We start from the raw sequence: 14,946 nt of genomic DNA, 5'->3' as shown, positions 1-14,946 counted from the left end.
AATAATAATAATAATAATCTCTTCGTGGCTGGATCTGTAACAGTATTAGAAGCTATAGGCAGCCATGTTTCCCATCATAGCGTCTAGAAAGACACAGGCAGCCCACCTGTAAAGAAAAATGTGGCAAGTCACGGAGAAGAGGAGATGTGAAAGCTGAGAGACAGAACTTCCAGGCTGCTCCACAGTCCTCAGGGCCTACATTCAGTATGACCTTAAAGCACGGCTGTGAGATTCCCCAATGTTCTTACAATCAATTCCCCCCTGATTTTTTTTCCGTATCCTAACACTGACAGACTTCTATAGATTATGACAGTTCTGACTGGAAAAAGGGACAGGTCAGATAAACTTTCAGAAAGAGACCTGGCAACAGTATGGGGAACAGGCTTGAAGTCCAAAGACCAGAGACACTTAACAGAGAAGGCAGGAAGCCTTTATAGTTCATAATATTTCAAGGTCACGGATGTGCCCTTTCCTCTTTCTGGAAAGACCAACTTTCATACACTGAATTTTTAATCTCTATCTGAGAGCTATTACAGAACAGTGCACAGCACCTCTGTTGATTTATAATTGATTGGCCAATCTTTATTTTACTCCAGTGAAATATGAAACAGCTAAGAAATAAGCCTTTACAAAATTCCTCTTAAGCTCCATAATGCAGAAGTTGGCTCTGTCTTGTCTCTTGTGACAAGTTACACTACTTTGCTTTTTAAAGTTCCACCCTAATTATAGCATGGGAAAGTTTCATTTTTTGTGTCTAAAATAGACATCTTAAAATAGAGGGGCAGCCATCAGATGGGTGAGAAGACAGATGCCTACCTTCAGAGGAAAGCAGCAGGCTTTCCCACCGAGCCCCTCCTGTTGCAGTTTTGGAAGAAAAGCTCTTTGAAGTGGCAAAGTCTGTCTGTAGTGGAGAAGCCAGGGTTTCCAGCTGTTCAGAGTGGTGCTATTTTTATTATCAGTTCTCTTGCCAAACAGAATTAATACTACTTAAAATCTGAGAGATTTAATGTAGTAGCTCAGGGATCCTGGCCCCTGAGCTCTGGCTCGGGTGCTGCTGCTGCTTTGCTTGCTGTGTGACTTCTGGCTGGTGTTGAGCATCTCTGGGCCTAGATCCTCTATCTATATGGTAAAAGGGGATTTATTTTACTTTACACTATAAGACTTTGGGTCAGGCTGAAAATATTGCTCAAAAGACTGAACCAAGGGCTGCAACAAATAAGATGAAACTTAGCAAGTACTTACATTAGGACAAATGTCAGATCAGCTTCTGTGTTAAGATATAGAACATCAACTGTGCAAACACACAGAATAAGGGAGACATGATTTAACAGATTATGTGTAAAAGGGGATTATGATGTGGCTACTAAAAAGCTAGTGCTCTTTTAGGTGGCGCTATTTGGAATATAGTGACTAAAAGAAAGGAGGTAACAATTCATCCTCTGCTCTGTGCTGGTGGTGCCTGAGAACACCAACTTGTATGGTCTGAAGCAGAAAGGGCGTAGGCCTAATGAAAGAGCCAAAGTAGCAGATTTCAGCTCAAAACAAGTAATAGTCTAAAGATAGAATGGGTCAAATATGATTCCCCTAACTCATCCAGACAAAGAAAATAGCAAGAGATGGAGACACAAATAGTTCAGAATAGATGAGGTATATGATGAATTGAAAAAGTGAAGAGAAAGGAGGATAGAGAAGCAGACAGAGTCAGGCCATAAAAAGCCTTGAGCGATGTTAATGGAGTTTATCTTTAGGACAGTGGGAACCTGCTAAAGGACTTTAAGCAGGGCAGTGATAGAATCACATGTGCATTTCAGAAAGATCACTCTGGCTGACAGATAGGAGGATGGGTTGGGAGGCAAGAAACTGCAGACTGGGACCAAACAGGAGGATAACAGGAATGAGCAGGTTTGAGAAGAATTTAGAAAGTACAATTCACAGCACCTGGTGATTGAACGAATGTGTGGAATGAGGGAGGCTGAAATGGGGCTAATGCTCAGGTTTCTAGCCTGGACAACTACATAGTAGATGGGAAGAAGTGCCAGTCAATGAGGCCAGGAAAGGAAAGAAAGGAATAGAGAGTGAGGAGGGCTTTTTGGCATGGGGATGTGTGTGAGGAGTTTGATAAGTAGGCTAAACAGGCTTATAGTTGAGAAGACTTGCGAGGAGAGGAGGCCACCAATAAAGAGTATAAAGATTAAGAAAAATAGTAGGTTGAGGGTGGATGACTGGGGAGCACCAAAGTTTAAGAGGCTGGCAGAAAAAGAACCCACAGAGCATACTGAATCTAGATAGATGAGTGGGATGAAAATAATGACAATGGTATTTGTCTGGAGCCCCACAGCTTTATTTTTATTTTTGTAGAGACAAGGTCTCATTACGTTGCCCAGGATGGCCTTGAACTCCTGGGCTCAAGCAATCCTCCTGCCTCAGCTTCCCAAAGTGCTGGGATTACAAGTGTGAGTGACCATGCCTGGCCAACCCACAGCTTTCAAAGTGCGCTGATTTCTTTTTTTTTTTTTTTTTTTTGAGTTGGAGTCTTGTTTTGTTGTCCAGGCTGGAGTGCAATGGCGTGATCTTGGCTCATTGCAACCTTGACCTCCCCAGTTCACACCATTCTCCTGCCTCAGCCTCCTGAGTAGCCGAGACTACAGGCACGTGCCACCACGCCCAGCTAATTTTTTGTGTTTTTAGTAGAGACGGAGTTTCACCATGTTAGCCAGGATGGTCTCGATCTCCTGACCTCGTGATCCGCCCACCTCGGCCTCCCAAAGTGCTGGGATTACAAGTGTGAGCCACCGCACCCGGCCCCAAAGCGTGCTGATTTCAATCACTACTCTGATGCAGGTAGGAATACATTTATTCTCCCCCTCATATATAAGAACATGGAAGTGCAGGGTGGGGGAGACTTACCTTATTTTATGTAACTAGGCTTTCCACTGACAACAACTAGAATGATGAATAAAATATAAAAAGAAAAACGATCCATCATTTTATTTTCTTTTGTAGAGATGGGGTCTTGCTATGTTGCCTAGGCTGGACTTGAACTCCTGGCCTAAAACAATCTTCCCACCTTGGTCTCTCAAGTAGCTGGCAACTACAGGCACACACCACCATTCCCTGTGGTGGTGGATCCATCATTTTAATATGTATAAGAGATGTGAAGAGAGTAAGGAAGCAGTATGCCAAATCTAAAATCCCAGAGGGAGAAACTTAACATAGGAAGCCACTGAAGCCTTGAGGGCATTTACTTATCCTGTTGAAACTGAACTATGGTTTGACAGTATCATGGGGCTAGAGAATCAAAGCCCGGGCACCCTGAAGGTGGGGAGTTTAATCAGAGACCCTTAAATGAATTTGGGATCCTAAAGGGATACACCCTTAGGGTGAAATTAACCAAAACTAAACCCATTCTCCTTATCCCATAGCCAGGAGAAAACTGTCTTGGAGTGAACAGAGAAGGAGAAGGGGAAGGGCAGACTGGTCCTCTTGCAAAACTGTAGCCCAAATCTGTATCATCAGAGTGGTTCAGAAAACACCCAGTCAGGAATTTAGCTTAAGCTTCTTCCATACTGAGTGACCCTAGGTACCAAAATAAATAGAAAGGTTTATAGTGTTGCAAACTAAATAATGTGGGACCAACTCTTTCCTGAGTAAAAAACTAGAAAACCCAGACAAAATATACATTTAAAAACAATCTGCCTTAAGGTACCTGGGAACTAACAAGCTGTGAAGAATTATGGTGCTAAGATTTGAAAAAAGAAGGAAATCCAAAGGGGTTCATGCAATACTTTCCCCCTAGGACTGTCTGCTGACTCCAGAAGTGGCTGAGAGGCTGAGAAGTTGAGCAGAGATTCTGACAACCCTACTGGGCCAGCGGCCGAAAACTGGAATCCAAGGCATGCCACAGTATGGAAGCCTGACTGCTCATGCTCTAAGTTAGGTCATTAGAAAACCAAACCCTCGAAGGATATATATACTAGAAACAGTATGGACCTTGCAGAGACTGAAGACTAGCTTCAAATAATTTCAATGTTTATAATTGAAATGAGATGATTTGAAATTATTAGTGATGTAGATCACCAGAAAACCCTTGATCTGGTAGGAAAAAAGTGATTTGAGTTGTCCAAAGAAAGAGCCATGGCCTCTCATTCAGTTCCTATTTATATTTAACTTAAAACTAATTAAGCTCAAATAAAATTGAATATTCAGTTCCTATATCACACTAGCTACATTGCAAGTGCTCAAGAGCTCAATATGCCTAGTAGCTAAACTATGAACAACACAGATACAGAACATTTCCAACATTGTAGTCAGTTCTACTGAACAGTGCTAAATTCAGCCTTGTAAGGATTACTAGACAGTGTCTGCAAATTGGTGCTAATATCTGTGGATATGAAAGGCATGGTAGACCATGCCTCACTCAAAAACGGGGGATCATAAAGGTCAGATGGAAGAATGAAAATTTAGCCAAAGTCTGTTTCACAACGGACCAGTGGAGTCATAAATCTACCTTGTGGTTTCTCCTCGGTTCCTGAATGTGTAACTGAAACAGACATACTAAATAACTGGCAGAACACCCACATTTATTTACTGAGCAACAAAGTATAGTCCATTATAGTAGGAAGTGTCCAACTGAAACCCAAGGAAACTTTCTTCCCAATAGTAAACCAAAAACAATACTGAATCCCTGAGGTAATTGCAGAGATTACTGCCATCACTAAAGACCAAAAAGATGGAAGGATAGTGATTCCTATGACATCTCTGTTTAACATCTCTTGTTTATTTAACTTGTGAAGAAGATATCCTTTGTTTATTTAGTTTGTACAGAAAACAGGTTTTGAAGAATGATTGTAGATTACTGTAAGCTTAATCAAGAGGTGACTCCAACTTTCAGCTGCTATTCCAGATGTGGAATCTTTTTGCTGGAACAAATCAACCCAGCCCCTGGCACTGTGGATATAGCTAAGGACCTGTCAGATATTTCTTTCTCTTTATCAATTAACAAAAACTACCAGAAGCAGTCTGCTTTCACCTGACAGGGACAACAGTACACCTCTGTCCTTTTCTCTTGGGGCTATATCAACTCTGGGATCTTCTTGGTTATTTTGATATCCTACAGAATATCATGCTGATTGGACCTGGCAAGCAGGAAAAGTTGCAAACACCCCAGATGCGTTAGTAAGATACCTTTGTGTTACAGGATGGAGGTAAGCCCCCTCCCCCATCAAAATTCAGAGTACTATGATATGGATTTTTTGTTGTTGTCCAGGTATCTGAAGCATGTTGTGATATATTTCTAATGTGAAAGACATAATCCTATACCTTGCTTCTTATTTATCTGACACTACTTGTAAGAAAAAAATCACAAAGTTTCATTGGCCTTTTTGGATTTTATTTGGATTTTATATTTATTTTATTTTATTTTATTTATTTATTTATTTATTTATTTATTTTTTGAGATGGAGTCTCACTCTGCCACCCAGGGTTGGAGTGCAGTGGTGTGATCTTGGTTCACTGCAACCACTGCCTCCCAGGTTCAAGCAATTCTCCTGCTTCAGTCTCCCGAGTAGCTGGGATTACAGGCACCCGCCACGACATCTGACTAATTTTTGTATTTTTAGTAGACACGGGGTTTTGCCATATTGGCCAAGCTGGTCTCAAACTCCTGACCTCAAGTGATCCACCTGCCTTGGCTTCCCAAAGTGCTGGGATTACAGGCATGAGCCACCGTGCCCATCCCCTGTTTAGATTTTAGAAGTGACATATAAAACATTTGTGCTGTTCTAATTCATTTACTAAGTATCCCACAAGGCTGCTAGTTTTGAGTGAGGCCCAGAGCAAGGCAAGGTTCTACAATAGTTCCCAACTGTAATGCAAGTTGCTCTTCCATTGGGCATATGACTCAGCAGGTCCAAATGGCTTCTAAAGGACTATGGCAAATAGGTGTGCTGTACAGATACGGTACCATACATCCTGGATTTCAATGATAGCCTGAGTTTTCACCTGTTATCTCCAAATAATTATTAATACTGTCCCTTTTCACTCTCATATATGTCCTGGTTTGGATGATAAAGTACGTCATCATTCTACGAATACAGCCTTTTCTAGGTACCCATAGCAGATCCATTTTTGAGCAAAGTCATGCCCTATTCTGCAGATAACTATTTTGTTTTTGAAAAACAATTTCTTGCTTACTAGTACATGTTGGTAGAGGCCAAATACCTGACCACAGGATACTGTGTGATCATGCAACCTGAGCCACTCATCATGAACTGAACATGCAACAGAACTCCCCTATCAAGTGAAAGCAATATTTGAAATCAGGCTCCAGCAAGTCTGGAAAAGTTGCAGGAATATATGGCTCAGATTCCTATGGTGCATTCTCCTGCTGTATTGCTACCTCTCCATCAACCCTTAACTAAGGTCATGCGGCCATCTAATATAGGAAGAAAAACCTCCAGTTGGGTTTACAAATGACTTAGCATGATATGCTGATACCTTCTCAAAGTCAACTATTACAATATTATAGGCCCATGTAGGAGTGACCAAAAAGACAGGGGAAGAGAAATCTTCTAAGTAGGCAGAACTTAGAACAATGTATCTGATCAGCCATTTGCTTGGTCAGAGAGATAGCCAGAAGTACAGATCTATACTGATTCATGGGCAGCGGCTGATGGTTTAGCTGAATAGCCAAAGCTTGGAAAAAATATGGGAAAGTGGCTGAAAGTATAGAGAAAAACTATGTGACTTAACTTCTCAGAATGGACAGAGTATGAAGATTATTTGTGTCTCATATGACTGTTTCCCCAAGACTATCCCCTGTGGGGGAGACTCTCAATGGTCAGGAAGATAAGGTAACCCATTCCATGAATGTCCGTTACTCTCTTTCCCTTGGTGGCGGGGATGAAGGCTACACACTTCCTTTCACCAAAGCAAATCTGGTTATAACACTTGCTGAGTACTCAACCTGCCAATGGCAGAAGCCACTGCTGAGCCTCTAATATGGCACCATTTCTAGAGGGATTATACAGCCATCTAGTACCAAGTTGACTTTAAAAAGCAGCAGCAAGTTTTGTTTACTAGATTATAAATGTATTTTTGGATATAGATTTGCCTTCCCTGCCCACAATGTTCGACAAGTGGAATTAGAAACTGTTGTTACAATAATACTAGCTTTTGTAATTGCCCATGTATTTACCTTTAACGAGAGCTTTATTTCTTCTTACAGCTTTGAGTTACTGTCTAGCATCCTTTCATTTCAACCTGCAAAAATCCCTCTAGTATTTATGCAGGGCGGGACTGGTGGTAATTAATTTTTTCTACCTTTTATTTATCTGGGAATGTCTTAATTTCTTCCATACGTTGGAAGAACACTTCTGCTGGATGTAGGATTCCTGATTGAGTTTTTTTTTTTTTTCTTTTAGCACTTTAAATATTTAATATATCAGCCCACTGCCTTCTGGCCTTAAAAGTTTCTGACAAGAAGTCTGCTGATAATCTTATTGAAGATTCCTTGTATGTGATGAATTGCTTCTCTCTCACTGCTTTCAAGATCCTCTCTGTCCTTTAACAGTCTGATTATAATATGACTCAGTGGAGGTCTCTTTGAGTTCATCCTATCTTGGAGTTCACTGAGCCTCATGTATGTTTATATTCATGTCGTTCATCAAACTTCGGAAGTTTTAGGCTGTTTTTTCTTCAAATAATCTCTTCGTGCTTTCTCTCTTCTCCTTCTGGAACTTTCATAATACATAGGTTGGTTTGCTTGAAGGTATCCCAATCCCACAGGTCCCTTAGGCTTTGTTCAAGTCGATCTTTTTTTTTCTTTTGTTTCTCTGACTTGATAAATTTAATTGTTCTATCTTCAAGTTTGCTGATTCTCTCTTCTGACTGCTCGAATCTGCCTTTGAATCTCTCCAGTGAATTTTTCATTTCTTATTCTAATTTTCAGGTTTAAAATTTCTTTTTGGTTTCTTTTTTCATTGTCTATCTATTTGTTGATATTTCCATTTTGTTAATATATCATTTTCTTGACTTTATTCATATCTTCCATTAGTTCTTTGAAAACCTTTAAGACAGCTGTTTTAAAGTCTTTAGTAAGTCCTCCCTTTCTCAGGGATAGTTTCTGTTGCTTAATTTTTTCCTTTGGCTGGGCCATATTTTTCTGTTTCTTTGTATGCCTTGTGATTTTTTTGTTGAAAGCTGAATATTTGAATCTATTAATATGGTAACTCTAGAAATCAGATTCTCCCCTTTACCAGGGTTTGCTTGGTTTTTTTTTTTTTGTTTGTTTTGTATTTGATTACTGTAGGCTGTCTCTGTGTCAAGGATTAGGCTGAGGTGTAAATGTAAGGTCTTCTCAGGTCTTTTCTAAGCCTGTGCATTTCTCTCGGTATATGTGGTGACATTCTCATTTCTTCTGTATATGCAGCTGCTTTTAAATGTCCCAGACTTTAATGTCTGGCTCCCAAAAGAGGGGGAAAGGAATGGGGATTAAGAAAAGAAATCCTTTAAATTCCCTGGAAGTCTCTTCAGCTGGAGCAGAAAGGGCTTATGACAGTTGTGGATGGGTGTGTGTCCAACAATGGTTGTGTGCCTCTCTGTCTGTGCCTCAATGATTAGAAGTAGCAATCAGTGATCACAGCACAAATCTCTAAAATTTGGAGGACAGGGATCTTTTTGCTCACCCTGGCTTCTGCAAGCTGCATGTGAGTTACCCAACGAATATATTTATTATTCTAATTTTCAGGTTTAAAACTTGAACCATGAGATTGGGAGTTAGGGGATGGGTAGCTGCTACCGGGTTAAGAGCTGTAATTGACTGAAATTAGCTGCAGTTTGTCATCTAAATCTTCCCCTGGAAGACGTAAACTTTTATTTATTTATTTATTTATTTATTTATTTATTTATTTATTTATTTATTTTTGAGACGGAGTCTCGCTCTGTCGCCCAGGTTGGAGTGCAGTGGCGCGATCTCTGCTCACTGCAAGCTCCACCGCCTCCCGGGTTCACGCCATTCTCCTGCCTCAGCCTCCCTAGACGCTGGGACTACAGGCACCCGCCACCACGCCTGGCTAGTTTTTTTGTATTTTTAGTAGAGATGGGGTTTCACTGCGTTCGCCAGGATGGTCTCGATCTGCTGACCTCGTGATCCGCCCGCCTCAGCCTCCCAAAGTGCTGGGATTACAGGCGTGAGCCACCGCGCCTGGCCGACGTAAACTTTTAATAGAGTGTGAAGATTATTTGTGTCCACAGTTTCAAAATTGTTACATCAGACTGATTCTGCCAATGAAACTGTTGTCTAGATGAGGAGACACACTCTTGGTGCTTCCTACTCTATCATCTTCTCAGAATCCTCTAGTGAAATAGTCTTTGATGATTTATCTACTATACCAAATAGATATAGTTAAAGTTGGGACCCTAACTTAACAGCATAGGGTATCACAGAAACCAAAACTGATACTGTTTTTCTCATAACCATAACCTAAGGGCCTAGGAATTAATGGAAATGAAAGTAGCTCCTCTTACAATATATCTAATAGTCCACTTGCAGATTTTTTGCTTCTCATTCTATAATTTTTGGCATTTCTGATTTACAAGTCTTAGTTCCTAAGGAGGTACTTTTACCAGGAGACACAATCATGGTTCAACTGAACTGGAAGTCAAGATTGCTACTGGCCACTTGCATTTCTCATTTCACTGAACCTATAGTCAGACAAAGAGGGGTTCATTCTACTGACTAGGTGACTGATACTGTTTATAAAAATAAATATAATTGCTGTTATACCTTGAGGTAAAAAAAAAAAAAAAAAAAAAAAAAAGTATCTTTGGGACTACAGTATTATCTAGTGCTCCTCTAAGAAGTTCCATGTCTTTTAGTCTTTTAATGAAAACTACAGCAACCCAGTAAAAGCAGGACCTTTAAAGACTCAGACCCTTCAGAAGTAAAGGTTCAGAAGACCACATCAGTTAAAGAACCCCAACCAGCCAAAGTGCTGGACGAGGACAAAGGAACATTAAATAGGTGATGGAAAAAAGGATTTACGAATATTCACTATGGCCTCCTGACCAGTTAAGAAATGATCACTGTAGCAACTATGCATATTTTCATGTGCATTTTCTTCCTTCCTTAGTGTGTGTGTGTGCACTCGCATGCACACTTAAACTGCTAGTGGTGATTGACTTTACAACTTAGTTTTTAGGATATAAAATATCCATAAATTTCTTTAGAAGAGAAAATAATATCATCCAGCGATGGCTACAGTAACTGATGGAACTGTGTCTCATCCTTCTTGAGGAGATGGTGAAAGTGTCTTCAGTGTAAGAGGAAGAGTTCCTTCATGTTAGGTAAAAGCATGGTGCAGTTGCTATTGTTGTATGGAAATTAAATATGGAGGGAAGCAGGAGGGTAGATATTGGGGTTCCAAGGGTTGAATGGTGCCAGTTATCTGCCTGTTTGCTCTCAGCCTTCACCCCTTCCTTCTGTGTTCTTCTGTGTATTGCAGGGGGCTGGAGCCACCTCCTTAACTACACTTCCCAGACTGCCTTTCCAACTAGCTGGATACCGCCAATAGAAGGAATTCATGAGAGACTGGAAGGCCAGAGCTGGGGAGAAGCAACTGTCTTGTTTGGCTTCTGATAGCATTTCTGTCTGCAGCAGCAGTGATAGTGCAGCAGCAATGGCAGTACTAACCACGGTAACTGCATTGGCAGAGATTCCAGCCTTGGTTGAGGCATCACATCTTCAGCAGGTCTACAATTACAGTGACACCCTCCCTGAAAGCCCAGCAGTGGATATAGACTTGTTGACTTCAGTTGAGCAGTGATGCAGCTTCTGATCTCTGGTTATCAACGCTTCTTCTTTTTGTTCTTCCCATACCCCTCTTCTCCACTTAGGTCTTCCATCCCTTCTAACAGCCATGTAACCAATTCCCTCTCTTTATCACTAGTGATATTTTAGGTGGAATAATGGTTCTCTGGGTATGATTTTTAAGAGTGCTTACCTTTTAGAGCTACATACTGGAATATTTATAGATGAAATAATATGAAACATTTATGGCTGTATATATCTGAGATTTTTCTTAAGAATATTCCAGGAGGGGGCGTGATGGGGGCATAGATGAAACAAGACTGGCCATAATTTGATAACTGTCAGGTGATAATTGTGGGTGATAGGTACCTGGAGTCAATTTTATGATTGACTCTAATTTTATATGTGTTAAAAAACTTTCCATAACAAAATACCAATTATCTCTCCCTGCCAAGAATTAATAAATCAATAAACCAATCGATAAACCAAAGAATCCCTTCTATTTTTAATACCTTAAGTGGGTTTTGTATTTCTGTCTACAGCCTGACAGGCTCATAGAGAAAGCTTATCTAAGAATGAAGCCAGGACCCGGCAGAATGGCTCCCGTGAAGAAGGGTGGCAAGAAGAAAAAGGGCCATTCTGCCATCCATGAGGTGGTGACCCAAGAATACACCATCAACATTCACAAGGGCATCCATGGAGTGGGCTTCAAGAAACGTGCCCCTTGAGCACTCAAAGAGATTCAGAAATTTGCCATGAAGGAGATGGGAACTCTAGATGTGCGCATTGATACCAGGCTCAACAAGGCTGTCTGGGCCAAAGGAATAAGGAATGTCCCATGCCGAACCCATGTGCGGTTGTCCAGAAAACATAATGAGGATGAAGATTCACCAAATGAGCTCTATACTTTGGTTACCTATGTACCTGTTGCCACTTTCAAAAACTACAGACAGTCGATGTGGACAAGAACTAATCACTGATTGTCAACTATATCAAATAAAGTTATAAAACTGAAAGAAAAAAAAGAATGAAGCCAACACTAAGGAAAACAAAGATGTCTTCATGTGTATGACAGAACAAGTAACAGACTAAGAGAAGCTGTACACATGCTCAAGAAATAGAGATGCACACAGAGACCTGACAACATCCTGTGCACCTATATGCAGCCAAAGCATCCAGCAGATTCACCTGATTTTTCACATACATGAACCAATAAATTCCCCTTTTTGTTTCAGCTACTTTGAATTGGACTTCTATTACCTGCAAACAAAACAACCCTAACTAATGAAACCCCTAATAAATGATCACTACTATTATCTCAACCCCCTTGAGTAACTAACCAACCACAATCATCACTATATAAAATCTAAGTAACTTACTACATATATACACATATATATTTAGGCATAACTCACAATAGAATATGCTAAGTATTAAATTAACTGGAAACACTAAATTAAACTGATCCCTAGAGAAGGGATTAAGAGGCATGGGCTAAAGCAGTCAGAGAAGGCTCCTGGTAGGGAAAGGAGGAAGGTCTGAGCTGGGCCTTAGAAAATGTACAGAATCTACATAAGAATATAATATAATGGTCATGAGTATGGTCTCTGGAGTCCGACAGACTTGGTTCAAATCCTGGGTCTGTTACCGACTAGCTTCGCAACTTTGGGCAAGTTACTTAAATGTCTGTACTTATTTCCTCATCTAAAAAATGTGGATAATAATAGGAGACCTACCTCACAGAGCTGTTATGAGGATTTAATGAGTTAACATATATAATGCTGAGTACAGTGTCTGGCTCATTGTAAGTACGACATACGTGTTTTTATTACTATCAAGAGAGGAAGGACCAGCCAGAAGGAATGGTCTCAGCAAAGGTGCAGAGTGGGAATGTACAAAGCTTATCTAGAGACCAGGGAACAGACTTACTGAGCTGACACAGAAGGCTCGTGAAGGAGAATTGTCTGGCAAGACAATTTACAGATGACCAGTCAGAGGCAGGGAAAGTGGCTTGCCAAACATCTTGATCTCTCCTAACAGCACACAGGAAATTGGGGGCACGTGTCTGCGGCCTTTCTGGGAGCTTCAGTAGGTGGCATTATCCCTGCTTTGAGCACTTACAGCCTGTCTTTATGGCACTTCCAAGCTGCTATGGGTTATTTCCTTGGATACTTATACACAAAAACACAGAATGGACTCCGGGAGATAGAACTTACTGCTCTGCGACGGCCAAATTGGGCGGCAGGGAGGTGAGGCCATTGCCTGTGAGGAGCAGGACACGGAGGTGTGGCAGAATCCCCAAATCACAGATGGCCTCCGCAGTCAGGCTGTTGAAGGAAAGGTCCAAGAACTGCCATGCAAAGATGAAAGATGGGGAAGATAAGCACTCTGTGTGACAATGATGCTCATATATATGATGTGGGAACTACTTTCTAGAGTGCCCCATTGCCCACAGGAAAAACCCCTCCTGCACCTTTAACATTAAAGGTCTACTAGAGTCAGTACCCAACCGGTTTTCTAGCCTTACTTGCCACTACAAATCTTTGTTTATCCTGTAGTGCTGGGCAAACAGACTCCTCCCCGCTCTTTGCCTCATCCACCTATAGATCTTTGCTTGTACTTTTTGCTTAAATGGGAATGCCCCTCTTCCATGTATCCTAATCCAAGCCCCCAAAAGACAGCTCAAAAGTTGCCTCCTTGTAAAACCTTCTCAATTCCCCAGACAGATGGAATCTCTACCTCCCCTAACTTTGACTGCTTTATCTAAACTGCTCTCAGGGTACTCGGGGTACTTATCCAAGTCTGCCAGGTATTTGGCATATGGATATGCCTAGCATAGTGCTTGGCACACAGTGGTGGACTAGATCATAAACTGGTACTTGGAGGACTGTGGGGTCAAGTGCCATGCCACTGTAACACTATCCTTGTAAGTTAGCATAAGAGCTGGAGCAAAGTAGTTGCACATAAAAAATGAGCTGAAATAAACTGGCTTCAGTGGCTCATGCCTGTAATCCCAGCACTTTGGGAGGCAGAGGTGGGCATATCATGAGGTCAGGAGATTAAGACCATCCTGGATAACATGGTGAAATCCCGACTCTACTAAAAATACAAAAAATTAGCTGGGTGTGGTGGCACGTGCCTGTAGTGCCAGCTACTCGGGAGGCTGAGGCAGGAGAATTGCTTGAACCTGGGAGGCAGAGGTTGCAGTGAGCTGAGATCACGCCATGCACTCCAGCCTGGGTGACAAAGCAAGACTCTGTCTCAAAAAAAAAAAAAGAAAGAAAGAAGAAAAAATAAAAATAAAAAGAAATAAACTGGCTTATGAGGACAATAAACCCAAATTTTCACCCTATTGTCAACCACCTTCTAACTGGCCTTCTGGATTCATTAGATAGTTGACTGGGGTCAAGGGGCCAAGGAGTCAATCAGAAAACTGTGTTTCTCTGCAGAGACAAAGAAAATCGGGATAAATGACATCTGTCCAATATTTGTTCTCCTTCTCCTAAGCCTCTGTAGACTCTATATATACAAGTTGGCTCCCTTTCATGCACCCCTATTTCTTATGTGCTTCCGTGTGCCCACCTCCTCAACACACATTGAAGTCTATTGAATGGGGTTGGTTTCAGCGCCTAATTCAATTGGTACAGGAGTAAGTCTTTGGTCAGCCACATCAGTATTACATAGTCAGACATATACACACTACAGGTTACCATCAGAGAAGGACTGGGTTTAGTCTGACTCTGCTGTAATAATTAATTGATAGTTCTGCAGACCTGGGCGTAAGTCCTGACTAACCATGTGATATTAGGCAAATTACTTAATCTGGGTTTCCTTATCTGTAAAGTAGAAATAAGTGGTTCCTATGTAAATAAAGCCTTTATCCTGGAGTGTAGTATACAGTAAATGCTTAATGTTGGCTGTCATCATCATCATCATCATCCTTTCATTCCTCAACCCTATGCATAAGGCTTACTTTGCACCCATCCCTGCCCTTTAGGAGCTCCCAGCCTACTCAGCTAAATACATGTATATGTTCATTATGTAGCAATGCTACTGGGATAGATGTCTGAAGACAGACGAATCAGGGCACAAAGGAAGGAAATGGTCAGGTCTACCAGGGGATCAGGACAGGCTTCACA

General features: G+C 41.2%; 1 protein-coding gene across 1 annotated transcript in view; it reads right to left on the bottom strand.

Moving 5' to 3' along the window:
- The window catches only part of LOC105555230 (X-ray radiation resistance-associated protein 1-like), a gene marked incomplete at its 3' end in the record, with an annotated part of 45,603 nt that overhangs the window by 2,972 nt on the left and 27,685 nt on the right, over nucleotides 1–14,946 (bottom strand). The window contains exon 6 of the mRNA XM_012002048.1: nucleotides 13,024–13,157. The remainder of the gene's footprint in view (nucleotides 1–13,023; nucleotides 13,158–14,946) is intronic.

The sequence above is a fragment of the Mandrillus leucophaeus genome, unplaced genomic scaffold (genome assembly GCF_000951045.1).
Source record: "Mandrillus leucophaeus isolate KB7577 unplaced genomic scaffold, Mleu.le_1.0 Scaffold674, whole genome shotgun sequence".
NCBI classification, from domain to species: Eukaryota; Metazoa; Chordata; class Mammalia; order Primates; family Cercopithecidae; genus Mandrillus; species Mandrillus leucophaeus.
The sequence above is the reverse complement of the archived record's forward strand: the minus strand, read 5'-3'. Positions and strand labels throughout refer to the sequence as shown.